At 45.2% G+C, this 15946-nt stretch overlaps 1 protein-coding gene across 1 annotated transcript in view; it reads right to left on the minus strand.

Annotated features, from left to right (window-relative positions):
• The window catches only part of MAP3K9 (mitogen-activated protein kinase kinase kinase 9), a 70385-nt gene that overhangs the window by 30965 nt on the left and 23474 nt on the right, over positions 1 to 15946 (minus strand). The window lies entirely within an intron of this gene.

Consider the following 15946-nt stretch of genomic DNA (forward strand, 5'->3'; position numbering starts at 1 on the left):
TCTGCTTCTGAATGCTTTACACATTATCTTGCCTTGTAAAAGAAGTCTCAAACTGTGCCCTCAATCTGATGAAAAACAAAATGTCTAATTAATGAGTCCATTCCCATAATTAACAAACATTAATCGCAGCCAAGACCTGAAAGCAAGGATTTCAGAAGCAGAATTGGCCAAATCCTGAAATCCTTGCTCAGTTTTTACTCAGTCCTTACTAGAACAAAACTGAGGATATAGGGTTATAGCATCATATATGCACTTCTAGGATGCTGGAGATGTTGCCTTTGGTTTTTAATGTATCAGGATACCCAAGGTACAGGTAAATAGGACATAAGAACCATTTGGCGTACCGTGTACTGTTACTCTATGTAAACAATCCTCTGGTAAAGGGAAGTGAACCACTGTAACTTCTAGAAATCCAAAAAAGGGGAGGTGCCTCGTATATAATTTCCTAATTAATCCTTTCTGAGCAAAGCAACTATCGCATCTTTCTCACGAACTGCTAAGAATCTCTTCTAATCAAGGAGAACAACCCCATAAGGGTGGATGTAAACTTATATTTAAAAATACATTAAAATGGAAATGGCCATACGATAAACTCATCTTCAGGTCAGGATTTTCAAAAGTCACAGTGATTTTGGATGCTCAGCACTTCCTGAAAATCAGGCCCCTTTAAACTGCCTCATGTTGGGAACACCAAAATTGAGGCACCCAAAAATCACTAGGCACTTTTGTAAATCTTGGCCAACTGAATAAGTTACATGTGATGTGTCACAATGGAGTGCAGGGAGGGAACAGGGTTGAGGCAGGAGCAAAGAGAGAAACTTAAGTAGTAACAAGACTGCTACCAGTTAAACTGAGCAAACAGATGAAATGTGTTTAACGGTATTACAGTTCTACTCCAGTATGAACTCATATTTAAATCCGCCTTGGCCATTATCTATGGACAGGGCTCAGAGTATGCACAATCTAATGCCAAATCCAGGCATGGAAGTACACTCTAGATTCTTAACTTTTTAAAAATTTACAATTCTAGTTCTTATGGTAGCAACGAAAAACAAAGCCTACCAAATGTAAACCAACATAATGTTGTCTTCCTGAGTTTGTAGACAGCCTGAAATAGCTTAAACAGAAGTCTGAACCACTTCATTCATCTTAATGAGTTAACACTGAAATTTAAAGATGACAATTTAAGTGAAACAGTTAATGTTGACATTGCTGATCATTTTAGCACAAAAATCCAGCTAGTGTGATTATTCTACAATTCAAGACCCCCTTCAACAGCTTCCTAGGTGCCAAGTGGACACTTTCTCATGTGCCAAAACTTTCATCTTCTATTCTAGCAACTTTTAAGATGTAATTATGCATTGTCTGCACAAAAATCTGTAGCATATTTAAAACAAATGGTGCAAACAGCAAAAACTACATTGGATTTAATATCAAAATGAGCACGACAAGGTCTATTGTACTGATTTTATTATTCATTTTCTTACTTAACTTTACAGCACTCCTTTTTTATTTTAAATAAAGCTGCCACAGTTCCTAGTCTGTTGCAGTATGATACAGCAATAAAAGGGGTCTTTGCTACAGAATTAATGTGAGTTTACTATAGAGTACAAGAATCCTTGTCTATAAGAAGCATGATGCCTGTTTCTCCATTGCCTTGCATCTTGTGCTGTCATTTACACCACTACAAAGTGAATACAAAGTGGATTTAAAACACTACCATTCAGCTTTAGTAACACTTTAATGTTAAATGTCCAAGCTTTCTTAGGAGCTAAATATGTAAAACTTAAGTCTGTGTTGTAGAAAAAGATAGGAGAGAGGCTAGAATAAGATGCAAGGAAATAGGCAGGCATATACAGTAACTTTACATCCAAATGCAAACCCTATAAAACAAGGAGCACAATCACCAAATGACCCACCTGTAACTATAGCACATGAGCAGCAGTATCATTAACGGTAACTATATTCAAGGAATGGTGCATAGGAGGAATGCTGGGTTTGTATTACTTAGGATTCACTGCATATGAGATTTTTTGTTCTTGACCCAGAACAAGTATTCATTTGTACAACTGTATCAGCCCAAATAAGGGCACATTTTTGTACTGCAATTTTTTCTGCAGGCTTTAGAATCCCTTCACCTGTGTGGGATTGGTTGGCTCAAGAAGTTAGTAATGGGATATTGTGCCTTATATGGCTCCTGTAGACTACAGGTTTATACAGAATGAGGTTGGCTCTGATTGAAAGTAATCACAATCAGACAGCTTTTCATTTATGTAGGATAAATAAATTGGAGCTCTCAATCTAGTTCCAGTGGATAGGTGTCCATACAAAAAGTCTTTGCGCACAATCTCAGACTGGCAGACTAAGAGCCATGAAGAATGGCCTCTCGGGGAGTTGGGGAGAGGGGCATTAGTTCAGGGTTGAGACATGGTGGCCAGGCAGCATGGAAAACAGAATTTCTAAACCTTATGAAGGCAACAGTAACTTCTGCGGTGTAACTTGTCAGCTGAGGAAAATAATATGATGGCCATTTCCTCCAACAGCTGGATCAACAGAAGCCACATTTACTGTATGGATGCGTGGTTGGGGTGTGGGGTGGGGGAGAATCAGACTTTTAAATGTATAGTCACAGGGCATCTGTATTATGACTGAAGCCTAGGAAAACCATACTTGGGAGAATCTAAGGGCTTGGCTACACTTGTGAGTTAGCGCGCAATAAAGAAGCCCCATGCGCACTAGCTCACTCCCCGTCCACACTGGCAAGGCACGTAGAGCGCTCTGACTCCACAGCTAGAGCGCTCCTGGTACTCCACCTCAGCGAGAGGAATAACGTTTGCTGCGCCTTGGCTACAACGCACGGGCGTCAGTGTGAACGAGGTGTTGCATTACTGCGCTCTGATCAGCCTCCAGAAACGTCTCATAATCCCCTTAAATCTTGTCATTGTTTTGAACTCCTGTAGGAATGCGGAAATGCCCTTTCAAAGCTCCGTTTCTGACAGCCGGCATGCAAGCCATTACTGTGGAATGGGGTGAGAGAGAGAGAGAGGGAGGAGGGAGAGGGAGGTCTGCTGCTGTCTGAACTTACAAAACAGCATGCTGACATGCTCTCAGCCCCCCAAAACCCACTCTCTCTCCCCCAATATACACACACAACACACTCCCTGTCACACTCCACCCCACCCCCCCATTTGAAAAGCACATATCCCAGCATGCAAGTGGCTGCAATCTACCACAATGCACTGCTCTCTGTGGCCGTTGCAAGATCTGCTAATGTGGCCACGCCAGTGAGCTTGCAGCTGTCAGTGTGGACAGATTACAGCACTTTCCCTACTGTGCGCTACAAAGGCTGGTTTAACTCAAAGCGCTCTACATCTGCAAGTGTAGCCATGCCCTAAGATTTCCACACCACCACCAAGTCGAGCTGGTGTGGTTCTCCAGGCTTGAGGGCTGCACACAGTAGCCAGTCTATAAATCACCATGGGTGGGGAACTGTGTGTTCAGTTTATCCTGCTCTCCCAGCCCAACAGTAAAGGCAGCTTACAAGGCCATCTGCAACTGGGGGGAGGTATACTTACTGCCAATCAAGCACCAGGAATAAGCTTACTCCAAGTGCACTGAGAGTCATGGCATTAGCAGAAAAACAGGCTAAAACTCCCTAAAAACTGCTTCTGTATTATTAGCTGACAGCATGGTTAGAGGCAGAGCATCAACACTCCGGATCTTTGGAGCTACTCATTACCCCAATCAAGCACAGATTCATCAATTAATAGTGCATTCTCCACAGACTGGTCCAGCTCCTGAGTAGAGATCAAGGCAATCCTAGTAATTAAAGAGACTTTTCAGACCTCTGCCTAAAAACACAGCTCTTTTCTGAAGACAGGAAAAACTTCCTTTTATATTCCACAGAGATACAAGAAGTCTCAACTGCTAGGCTGGTATTCATGTGGGAAAACAGTGTGTTAAGTATCAAGTGCTTGGGTTGGGTGGAGGAGTCCTTCAATTATTCCAAAGTTTAAACTTAAAGCAGGTGCTTAACCTCATTGACCCTCTCCCATAGGAATACAATAAAAACTAAGGCAAAAGCTAAAAGTAACTTTTCAAGCACCCTAAGCCACAGGCACCCCTTCACCATTTAAGAAATCTTCAATTTGGGGTTTTTTTGTTGTGGATTTTATTTATGGCACTTTCCTCCAGTCCCCAATAGTACCCAATCCTGGGTATTTGCTACCAAAAAGACACTGATGGAAGAAGGTAGCTTGGAGATGGAATTTTGTCTGCTGCCTAACTAACCAAATGAATACATACATCTTCCATTGTTTCTCTACTCAATTCAGTGACTCGGAGCAGGGAAGAGATCCTAACTGAACTATAAAAAGGTTTTGAGGACAGCTAGTCAGGAATAAAATTTCCATTTTGCAGGAAATTCTGACATTTAAAAAAAATTAAAAAAAAAAAAATAAAAAACCCACACCAAAACTCCAACTGAACAAAAAGCCAAAATTTTGAGATTTCAAAAACACCCAACCCCAGAAAACTCAGATTTCTGATTCAGGACCATCAAAACTCTCATTTCAACTTTATCAATTTGATTCATTTTGTTTAGATTTTTATAATATTTGTAGGATGATACATTCGATTTTTATGTCTCTTATAGTTAATATAATATAAAAGTCAAAGCAAAACATTGACGACCCCCCCCAATTTTTGTCAAAAATCGACATTTTTGTGAAACATTTCAATTTTGACAAAAGTGCATTTTTCTACAGAATGGTGTTCAAGTTTTTTTGACCAGCTCTGGTTGTGGGTGTATGGGAGCCAGCGAATGACCTCCTAATTTTTGGTACTTTAGAACAGGGGTGGGCAAACTACGGCCCACGGGACGAATTCGGCCCCTCAGGGCTTTGGATCCGGCCCGCGGGACTGCCCCCCATGGTGCCGTGGGCCCCACACGGCTCTCAGCAGTGGCCAGCCCAATGTCCCTGCGGCCCCCAGGCCCTTGCCTCCATGCACCGCCCCCCGCAGCTCCCATTGGCTGGGAATGGGGAACCGCGGCCAATGGGAGCTTCGGGGGAGGTACCTGGAGGCGCAACAAGGGCAGAGCACACGGAGCCCTCCGCCCCTCCTCCCCCAAGGGCCGCAGCGCTTCCTGGAGTGGCGCAGGGCCGGGATGCAGGGAGCCTGCCCTGGCGCGTGCCGCTGCCACCCCGGAGCCCGAAGTCCTCCTGCACCCCACCCAACTCCCTGCCCTAAGCCCCCTGCCTGCACCGTGCACCCCTCCTGCACCCCAACTCCCTGCCTTGAGCCCCCTTGTACACCCTGCTCCCCTCCTGCACCCCGCCCCCCAACTCCCTGCCCTAAGCCACCTGCCTGAACCGTGCACCCCTCCTGCACCTCAACTCCCTGCCCTGAGCCCCCTGCTGCACCCTGCACCCCCAACCCCATCCTGAGCCTCCTCCCACAGTCCACACCCCTCCTGCACCCCAACCCCCTTCCCTGAGCCACCTCATGCACCCCGCACCCCTCCCCGAACCCTTTCCCGCACACCGCACCCCCTCCCGTACCCCCTCCTACACACCGCACTCCCTCCCGCACCCCAACCCCCTGCCCTGCATACAATTTCCCCACCCAGATGTGGCCCTTGGCCCAAAAAGTTTGCCCACCCCCGCTTTAGAAAGTTCCTGAATCAATAAAAATAATGGACAGGATGGGAGATAACAGACTTGAAATTCCCTCCATAAAGTCGCCTTGCTAATGCTGCTGAATTCCCCATTTCCTCCATGTTTATAATCTGAAGAGAAGAGAAAGGATGGCTGGAGCCCTAATAAAGTACTGCCTGGCTCCCTCCCACTGAGCTTCATTGAAGGAGCACTAGCTAAAATGCAGCTGAACAGAACTAAAACATCCTTCTCTTATCACTGCTGAATATGGGAGTAGAGGAAAGCTACTCCCTGGTGTGGCGTTAAGAATGTAGAATCCATCTCCCTGGGAATGGAAGTACATGTTGCTAGAGCCACAATCTTAGGCACGGCAACTGAGGCATCCTCAGAGAGGCTTATCCTTGGTGCCCTTGAACAGTGCCCAGCTCCCAGCTGACCTAAGCTGAGGGATAGGAGCCCTACCAGCTGGATGATCACCACCAAGTGGAAGAAAGTTCCCAGAGGATAAACACACAGATCCCTTATGAACTCCTGGAGTGCATCTTCTATCTCGGTTCCTTTTTATGGCACATACCATTTCTAGCCTCAGAAATCCACTTCAGTTCTATTTTGAAGATGAAAATCAAATTGATTTGGCAAGTGCTGTTGCAAAGCTCTGGAGAAAGGTATGACACTTCCTCGCAGCTGCTGGAAGCAGAACAACTGTCAGGCTCTTTGGAAGGGGGAATCATACCCCTATGTCTGTGATTCATAGGTCTGGTTCACCACATTGCAGCAATGGAAAGGCAAGAGACATTGTTAGGATCCACGGCCCATCCTGGGTAAGAAATCATCTAAATCTGGTTGCTTAGTTTACAGTGTGTTCAAAAAGTTACCTTTCTTTGTATTAAGGTCTAACAAAAGAATTGGTGCTCACATGTTTATTTAAGTATTCAAACACTTGGTCCTTGTTTCACATGCAGACTAAGCCAATGAGACACAGTCCCATGACAAAGGCCACAGAGAAAGACCATGTACAAGCTGACATTATTAATTCCCCATTCACATATTTAAGTCATTGGACTACACTCTCCTTCCTCACTAGAACTGCTGTGCTTCATGCTACTGCAGCCCAATCTTGAATCATTGATTTTTACAAATTAAATTCACCATGCATCCCCCTTGTCTTATAATAGCTAGTCACATTTCACAGAGCAGTGTCATATGTCTATCCATCTCTTAATAGCACTAGTCAGTATGCTTAGGATAGAACCTACAGCAAGGAGGTGAGCCAGCTGAAGTGAGATCCAGAAAAACTGATTTGCCTGCACAGGGGATGGTTTATTTCTTAAGTGTTGTCTAATAAAACTATGGGGGAAGTATAGGAATAGGGCACCCATACAACCCATCTCCCCCAAACCCATCCATTAACAGGAAAATTTACCTTCTGCAGGTCTATTAATTCAACAGGATGAAAAAGAAAAATGAGGGCAGGGTCAAGGTATAAACGTCTTTCGAAGTGTCACTCCCATCTTTAAAAAAGGAACTGGTTGGCAGACAAGATGCAGGGCCTGGTCTTCAACCACACTGCACACAAGGAGAGCTGATTCAGCAGGAACATCTAGTGTGTTAGCTTGTTAGTCATCAATCACTGCTAGCCTGCTCCAACCTGCTCTATGCAAAAATCTATTCCTGTGCATACAGACAATACCACTTCCCTTCCCCTTCCCCGTGCCGTGGAAAAGATAAACTGTAGACATGCAAATATGGGTGGTGAAGTGGATTAAATATTAATTACAAATAAAAATAAATGAAAAGAACATTAAGGTCACAGAGTAAGATTTTTTGGATGTAATTTGTTAGGTTTTTATAAAAGCAAAATGAAAAGCTCCCAGAAAATTTCATCATGTGAAATATATGGACACCCACATAGATCATGAGCAGAGTTCAAATCTTTCTATCCACACCCCATCTCTTTCCCACTTGAACAGAGTATTTGATAGTAGGTTTGTCATCCTCTGTGAGTCAGCCAATAAAGGAGGACAACAATGCTTTAATAGTGGGTTTCACAGCTATCTGCTGACAGTAAAGGAATAGAGAGACACTGGGATCTTGAGTTCTGTTCCGGGTTCTGAAGGAGGGTGTTCCAGTGACATGATCCTTTTGCTCATGTTCCCTGAAAGCCTGACACCATCAGTCCCTGTCCCCTTTCACCCATCTCCTTGTCTGCCACCCCACAATTCCCATCTCCTTGTCCTATTCACAAACTCCACACCAAGGCAGTCCCAGTCTCCAGCCTGCCAGGCTCCTCATCCCAGTCACAGTCTACCTCCCCTCCTCACACTCATTACCTTCAGTTTCCTCCCCCTGGGTCTTCAATTTCATCCCCCCCCCCCACCAGCTCTTTGTCCCAAACTATTCCCTGCCCTCCCCATCCCCCCCAGACCCTGGTCCAGCTCATCACCTCTGAGTTTGAGTCAGGCAAAGTCCTTCTTATCCCTGGGATGGAGCAAGCACAGTGGCTCTGTGGGACTGGCACCTGCACAGTTCAGACAGCACAAAGGAACTGAGGGCCTGGAGTGGAGATGTAGTCCTCAGAGAATTTTGCTGCCCAACTCTACATTCTACACATAACATTCCTGTAGCTTACCAGCACACAAATATTGACTACCAAAAAGGAACAGGAGAAAAACTGGTTCTTGGCTCTTGATTCTCATTCTGTCATTATACAATCCAAAAATAATTAAAAAAAAAAAATCAAGCAAGCACAGCTGGAGCACAGGATGGGGAGTCAGGAAATAGTGGTTCTGTCAAAAATTTCCTGTATGTCCCTGATCAACTTGCTTAGCTTCTAGGGATCTTAGCCTTCCATCTATAAAAACAGAAAGACGGGCGTAGAGTGCTTTGAGGTTTGGGGACAAATGGAAACATCAACTATTACAAACATATCCTGGTTCAGTGTTAGTGAGTCAATGCTAAATGGTGGTAGGAAGTAACAGTTGTCCAAGTTACACCAAGCTAAATGGTGGTAGGAAGTAACAGTTGTCCAAGTTGTCCAAACAATAAATTGTTAATTTTCTATTGACAAAATATCAGTCATCCCTGGTTATTTAAAAAGGTAATTCCAATTCCACCTTTTCTTACCCATATTGATCACACCAAGAAAATTCCCACTGAATTTAGACTTCCTTATTTAAGGGCCTGATCCTGCCAGGTGCCAAGAACTGAACTCCCAGTGAAGTCAACAGGAGCTGAGGGCACTCAACAGTGTACAGGGCCACACAGAGCACAGCTCTGGGCCTTACAGACTCAATAACTGATTTAGAGTTAATACCTCTTTACCCAGAAAACCTAAAAGATCTTCTGTACAGTTTGAGTATAGGGTTTTGAGCTGATGAATAGATACTTTGCACAGAGCATTTGAAAACTTCCACTTTAGAAGTAGCGGACTCAGTTTGACAACTTTTGCTTTTCACCTTCTGCCTTCCAAGATAATGCAGGATAACATTCTTCCAAACCCATTAAAGCAAGTGGAATGGTATGGGTGGAAATAAGGTCTGCAGGAATAGCCAGCTTGGACATCAGAAAATCTCCAGCACTATCACCACAGTGCACATTCTTTCTGTATGACCAGGTTTCAAGTTACTGATACACAAGGAAGATTGCAAGTAAGTATTTGCCACACAAAACAATCTTCCAAATAGAAAATCCCATTAATTTAGGAACAGGTAAAAATAATGGAAGTAAATTGTTTGAAGAGTTTAATTGTTCAATTTTTGCCAGATCCTCTCACTATCCTGCAAATTTTAAACTATTTTTTTTTTAAAGTGTAAGTTAATAATTTTTGCCATTCCAAGGGAAGTTACCACAATGGAAGCCAACGTGACGATACTGTTACCTGAGCTGTGCAGAAAGTTATGTCAAGGCCCACAATAGCGGCTGGAGGTTGGAAGTCATTGCTTCACATCCCATTCACCTTACTATTTGAACTAATTCAAACTGTATGTGATAACCTTAAAATAAATTAATGCAAAAAAAAAAAAAAAAACCCAAAAAACAAAAACAAAAAAAAACCAATTACGGCAGAAGGCCTAGTTCTCAGCAATTAAGCAACATCATTTTTGCAGTTTGCAGCCAATTACTCTGATTGTAAATACTAGATACTCACATGCACAACTGGTCAATTATAGCCATACTTGGACTTTTGTATGAATGTAAATTTACACAACTGTGCATACATTTATATGTACAACTCCATGCTTACTTTTTCAGAAAGCAGGCCCTTAATGCTGTCAGATTGCAGATGTACACAACATAAGAAAATAATGATGTTCATGGTGTGGAAGATTGTTCAAATGTAAGAAGGCATTGTGAGACTGATGGGGTAGAAATTGTAACATTCACTGAAGTATAATCTATGAAATTTATACTCTAGTATACATAAAATAGCAATATAAGAAATATAGAAGGACTGAGTTCCATTTTCAATAGTACAAAGTTTACAAAGTTGTTAAGGAGCACGTTCACCAACAGCCTTCACTAATAATTTCCAAACTGTGTTTAACCCTTGCAATTATAACACTCTTTCACAGCTATGTTGATAAGCAAGGAATAAGATTACCACAATAAGAATTTGGTTTCGGAATATCCTTATGTCTACAATAATTGTGGTGTGTGTGTGTGTGTGTGTGTGTGTGTGTGTGTTAGTGGCAGCCGAAGAGCAATGAGTTGTGCATGAGGCACTCTGTTACTATGGTAATGCAGGCCATTATAAATAACTAAACAGACACTGGATGGGTTATACATGTACAGGAGTGAATGCAGAGGAACAGGTGGCAATATGTGTATTCTGCTTTGGAAAGTGTTACATCTGCTGCAGACTGAGAAGGAAGTAATACCTGCTCTTCATCATCCCCTATTAACTGGTAGCTTTAGAAAGGTTTCCCTCTTTTCTTGGCCTTCCAGTCTCCTTCCCATCATGCTCTGAATTGCAATGCAGAGTACTTACAAGTTGTTTATGGATCAGAAACACTGGTAACACTTTGAGCTTGAACACAGTGATGCTTCAATTTGGGTATAGCCATTCAGGCCTTACCAACTACTCAAGGTGGTACAGGCATCCTAGGACAGAGCAGGAGGCCTCCAGACTTGGAAGTGTGGCTGTTCCATATGGAGAGTGGTGGGGAAGGAGAGACTCCCTTCCCTCCCCCCCCCCCACCAGCCACTATGCATAAAGGTTTATTGGATGTTGGGTGTGTTCAGAGTAGGTTTGGTGCATGGGGGATAACAGGAAGTGGAAAAAGACCTCAACAGCTGTAATAGCAGGGAAGTCTCAAAAGGAAAATTATTAGGCCAAGTGCAGGGAGAAGAAACAGGCTTTTAAAGGACAAAACCACTTTTCTTTGCTCCTATATCCTCTTCATACTCCTCCACTGGAGCTGGAAACCTGATCTTTCAGCCATCACCACTGGGAATTTAAAACACCAGCTAGAAGCATGAGGCAGACTTTCTACCATCAGTCACAAGGCCAGCCTCATCACTTGCAAAGTCAAAAGTCTTTGGAGGGGAAGATCAGATAGAAAATTGCATTTCCACTTCACAACATCTCACTGCCTTGACCAGGCAAGGAAAGGGGCACAGCAGGAAAGGGTTCAAACCACACTGACCTACTGCCAGTGAGAAGGAAGAGGCCAGCAGAAAGGTGGAAAACTGTTCCTCATCTGATTGCCAGAGCAACGCTAGAAGGCAGCAAAACCTGGTGAAGTGCTGCCTCTTTTTCTGGTCCCACTGCTTAAGGAAGACACTGAATCTTTCTGTGAGCAACAATCCCGAATGGGGCCTCAAGCAGCCCCTTGCCTCGTCTGTGCTGAAAGCTGTGCATAACCTCTTGCAAAGAGAGTGAGGAAAGAAGGGAGCATCCCAAATTGATTATTCAGAGTGAAGCCCCTTGTCATTAGCATCTTCCCCATCCTCACGTGCAGTTTCCATCCCACAAAATACAGTACTAACTGCCTGTCATGGCAGCACCTCCCCGTTTTGGTGGGTTCAGCTCCTTCTAGTGGCTTTAGAGTTGGCAGCTCTGAATTAATTCATAGTGCACTATAAAATAACTGAAGACTAAATTATATTTTCTGAGTTTGAGGTGGAAAAGCTGACTGACAAAGCACCTTATCAAAACAGCTAATCCAATTGTAAGCACCCTTGTTTTCACCCAGGGTCACTCTGTTTCTGAGTACATCACACTACTGCTAAATTTACTAACCATTAAAGATCTGCAACACTTCACAGAACACTAACCCTATCAGATGCCATCTGTCACCTGAGAGCAAAATAGCCCCTTTCCAGAGGGAAGTAGCCAGCTAGGAATTGCACCCATACCACACTGCCATCACCAATGCCAGGGTTCAGTGTTTAATTTCCCAGACTTTCTCAAGAAGTATTCGTTATTTTATTAAATCAGAGCTTATAAATCTTTCTGAGGCTATTACTAGAGAATGTTTTAATATAGGCCTTTTACTCCTTGACCTCTTATCTCCTTAATTTCCTTAACCCTAATTTCCCATAGATGCCCACTAGTAGAAGGCAGTCCAGCTTTCCACAACCCATTCAAGAAGTGTTTGGGCTTTCTTTCAGGAATGAGAATATTTAATTGACAAAAGCTGTTTTAATTAAATGGCTTGTGTTTCAGGATGGTACATTTCTAAAGGGAAAAGAGGAGGAGAGGAGAGGAAAGAGGGAAGAGAAAAAGAACAGGAAAAGTAAAACACAGAAACATATGTGAACACCAGCAGTGCAAGCCTGAGCTGGTGAGGGAAAGAGATTGGAAAAATGGAGATTCCTATAATGCAGCAACACTTGTGGGAACAGGGGAAATAGACCACAGTGGGGAGATGTGTAAAACAAGGGGAAATGTGATGCTGCAGCACAAGTCAGGGCTGGTAAGAGTTGAGAAAGTAAGCCAGCCAGCCCTGTAAAAGAGGTCTGGATCAGATACTCAGGCCTGGTCTACACTAGGAGTTTATGTCGAATTTAGCAGCGTTACATCAAATTAATTCTGCACCCGTCCACACAACGAAGCTATTTAGTGCGACATAGAGGTCTCTTAAATTCGACTTCTGTACTCCTCCCCAACGAGGGGAGTAGCGCTAAATTCGACATGGCCATGTCGAATTAGGCTAGGTGTGGATGGAAATCGACGCTAATAGCTCCGGGAGCTATCCCACAGTGCACCACTCTGTTGACGCTCTGGACAGCAGTCCGAGCTCAGATGCTCTGACCAGCCACACAGGAAAAGCCCCGGGAAAATTTGAATTCCTTTTCCTGTCTGGGCAGTTTGAATCTCAATTCCTGTTTCGACATCGTGGCGAGCTCAGCAGCACTGGCAACGATGCAGAGCTCTCCAGCAGAGATGGCCATGCAATCTCAGAATAGAAAGAGGGCCCCAGCATGGACTGATCGGGAAGTCTTGGATCTGATCGCTGTGTGGGGCGATGAGTCCGTGCTTTCCGAGCTGCGATCGAAAAAACGGAATGCAAAGATCTACGAGAAGATCTCAAAAGCCATGGCAGAGAGAGGATACAGCCGGGATGCAAGGCAGTGCCGCGTGAAAATCAAGGAGCTGAGACAAGGCTACCAGAAGACCAAAGAGGCAAACGGACGCTCCGGATCCCAGCTCCACACATCCCATTTCTACGAGGCACTGCATTCCATCCTAGGTGCGGCCGCCACCACTACCCCACCAGTGACCGTGGACTCTGAGGATGGGATATTGTCGACGGCCGGTTCCTCGGACATGTTAGCGGACGGGGAAGATGAGGAAGGAGATGAGGAGGACGAGGCAGGTCGACAGCGCTTACAACGCTGATTTCCCCGACAGCCAGGATCTCTTCATCACCCTTACAGAGATCCCCTACCAACCGCCCCCAGGCGTTAACCCGGACACAGAATCAGTGGAGGGATCAGTCGGTAAGTGTTTTAAACATGTAAACATTTATTTTTAACAGAACAGGAATATTAACAATATTAACAATGGGTTTTTCATGATTACTTTGCCCTAGGCGCTTAACGTTTCAGTCCTTGGCAGTGCAACTACTGAAAAAAAATCTAACAATGTCCGGTTTAGCATGATTGGTTTGCCCTAAGCGCTCTACTGTTTAGTCCCTGCCAGTGCAGCTACAGTAAAATCCGGTCTATATGTCCGGGGATAGAGCAGAAATCCTCCTGGGACATCTCCACGAAGCTCTCCTGGAGGTAATTGGAAAGCCTTTGCATCAGGTTCCTGGGGAGAGCGACCTTATTGGGTCCTCCGTGGTAGGAAACGTTTCCGCGCCATGAGACAAGCAAGTACTTGGGGATCATTGCCTTGCAGAGCATGGCGGCATACGGCCCTGGTCTTTGCAGGCTTTCCCGAAGCATCCTTTCTTTCTCGGTCTCTGAAATCCTCATCAGAGTGATGTCGCTCATGGTGACCTGCTTTGAATTAGGTAGGGGAATGTTAGTATTGGGACTGCTTGCCTGTTCCTTTACAGAACTGAAACCGGCGGTTTACAGCCACGCGGTGGAGGCGGGAGAGGGGCAGCATACAGGGATCTTTCCCTGGGACAGCCGCAAGGGGGTGGGACAGGGGCAGAGTTCATGCTTGCCGGATTACTGGCAGCAGGGATTGGCATTGCTTTGAACGTGAAAGGAGGCCAGTGCTATTATTAAAGTTTTAAGCAGCCACAAGTCTACGGCTTACCATGTCAGCCTGCTACCCAAATTCCGCTGTCCTGCCCCGCTTGTCTGATCTGCACTGCAAGACCCCAGGCACTGAATGCGAAGGCCGAAAATTCGACCTTGTCTTGAGTGCGCATGTGATAGGTGCTGTGCATGGTCTTGTTCACAGATAAAGACTATGTTCTTTGTTCACAGCTAAATTTATCTTTCTGAGGAATTCACTCCCTTTTTCCCATCCCACAGCTGCGACTGTCTCCCGACCTACCCTGGCATCACACTCCCAGAGGCTAGTGCAGATTAGGCATAGGAAGAAGAGGACACGGGAGGACATGTTCTCGGAACTTATGGTCTGCTCCCGAGCCCAGGTAGCCCAGCAGACCCAGTGGAGGGAGAACTTGTCCCAAATCCACCGATCACACATTGAACGGGAGGAGAGGTGGCGGCAGGAAGACCAGCAGGCGACTCAAACGCTGCTTGGACTAATGAGGGAGCAAACGAACACGCTCCGGCACCTTGTGGATGTTCTGCAGGACCGGATGCAGAAGGACAGAGCCCCGCTGCAGTCTCTCTCTAACTGCCCTCCCCCACCACAAAGTCCCATACCCCCCTCACCCAAAGTCCCAAGAAGGAGGGGCGGCAGAGTCCGTGAAAACTCTCACTCCACCCCTGCAGACTGCTCAAGGAGCAGAAGGCTGTCATTCCCCAAAATTTGATAAGTCCTTTCCTTCCCGCCTCACCCAAGCCCCCGTCCCAGTTTCATCCCCCAGTTTCATGTGTAGTTGCTAATAAAAAATACGTTTCTGTTAATTACTGTTTCCATCATGTTCTTTTAGAGGAGAGTCTGTTTGAAGGGGGGAAAGGGGGTTGGTAATTGGACAGGACAGTGACCTTTACCAGGGTACAGACATGGGGGCAGGTTCAGCAGCAGGGCACACACACATTGCAGTCACTAGTTACCCTGGTCAGTCTGGGAGGTGGTTTTCATGTTCTGGGGCGGGGGAGGGGGCTATGTGACTTTGTGGCGGGGGAGGGCGGTTAGAGATCTTATGCAGCGGTCCTTATCCTGGATCACAGAGCCACGCAGCAGGGGATCTGTAACCGTCCTCCCCCTGTCACAAAGTCACATAGCCCCCACACACAGAGTCCCGAACAGGAGGGGTGGCAGGCTCCGTTGAAACAACCAGTCCACCAGTGCAGGGCCTGTCATTCCTCAAGTTTAGAAGCGTCCTTGGCATCACTACACTACACCCGCTCCCCACCACAGTCTGCGTCCCAGGCTCAACACTTTACTGCGAAAACAGTAATAAAGAAAACGGTGTTCATTAACAAATTTCAAGTGATTTTATTTTTAAACGTGTGTTGGAAGGGGGGGAACGGGGTGAACGGGGTATGTAACTGGAGAGGATAGTGAACATTAACCGGGTAAAGAAACGGGGGCAGGTTCAGCTTCTCTGTAAACAAACTTAATAGTCACAGGTTACCCTGCTCAGTAAGCTTCTCCATCTCCCCTCGAGACGTCCAAAAGCGCACTCCACCACCATTCTGCATTTGCTCAGACGGTAGTTGAAGAGTTCTTTTTCACTGTCCAGGGCGCC

Source organism: Terrapene carolina, unplaced genomic scaffold (assembly GCF_002925995.2).
Source record: "Terrapene carolina triunguis isolate 2854851 unplaced genomic scaffold, T_m_triunguis-2.0 Scaffold96, whole genome shotgun sequence".
Lineage (NCBI taxonomy): Eukaryota > Metazoa > Chordata > Testudines > Emydidae > Terrapene > Terrapene triunguis.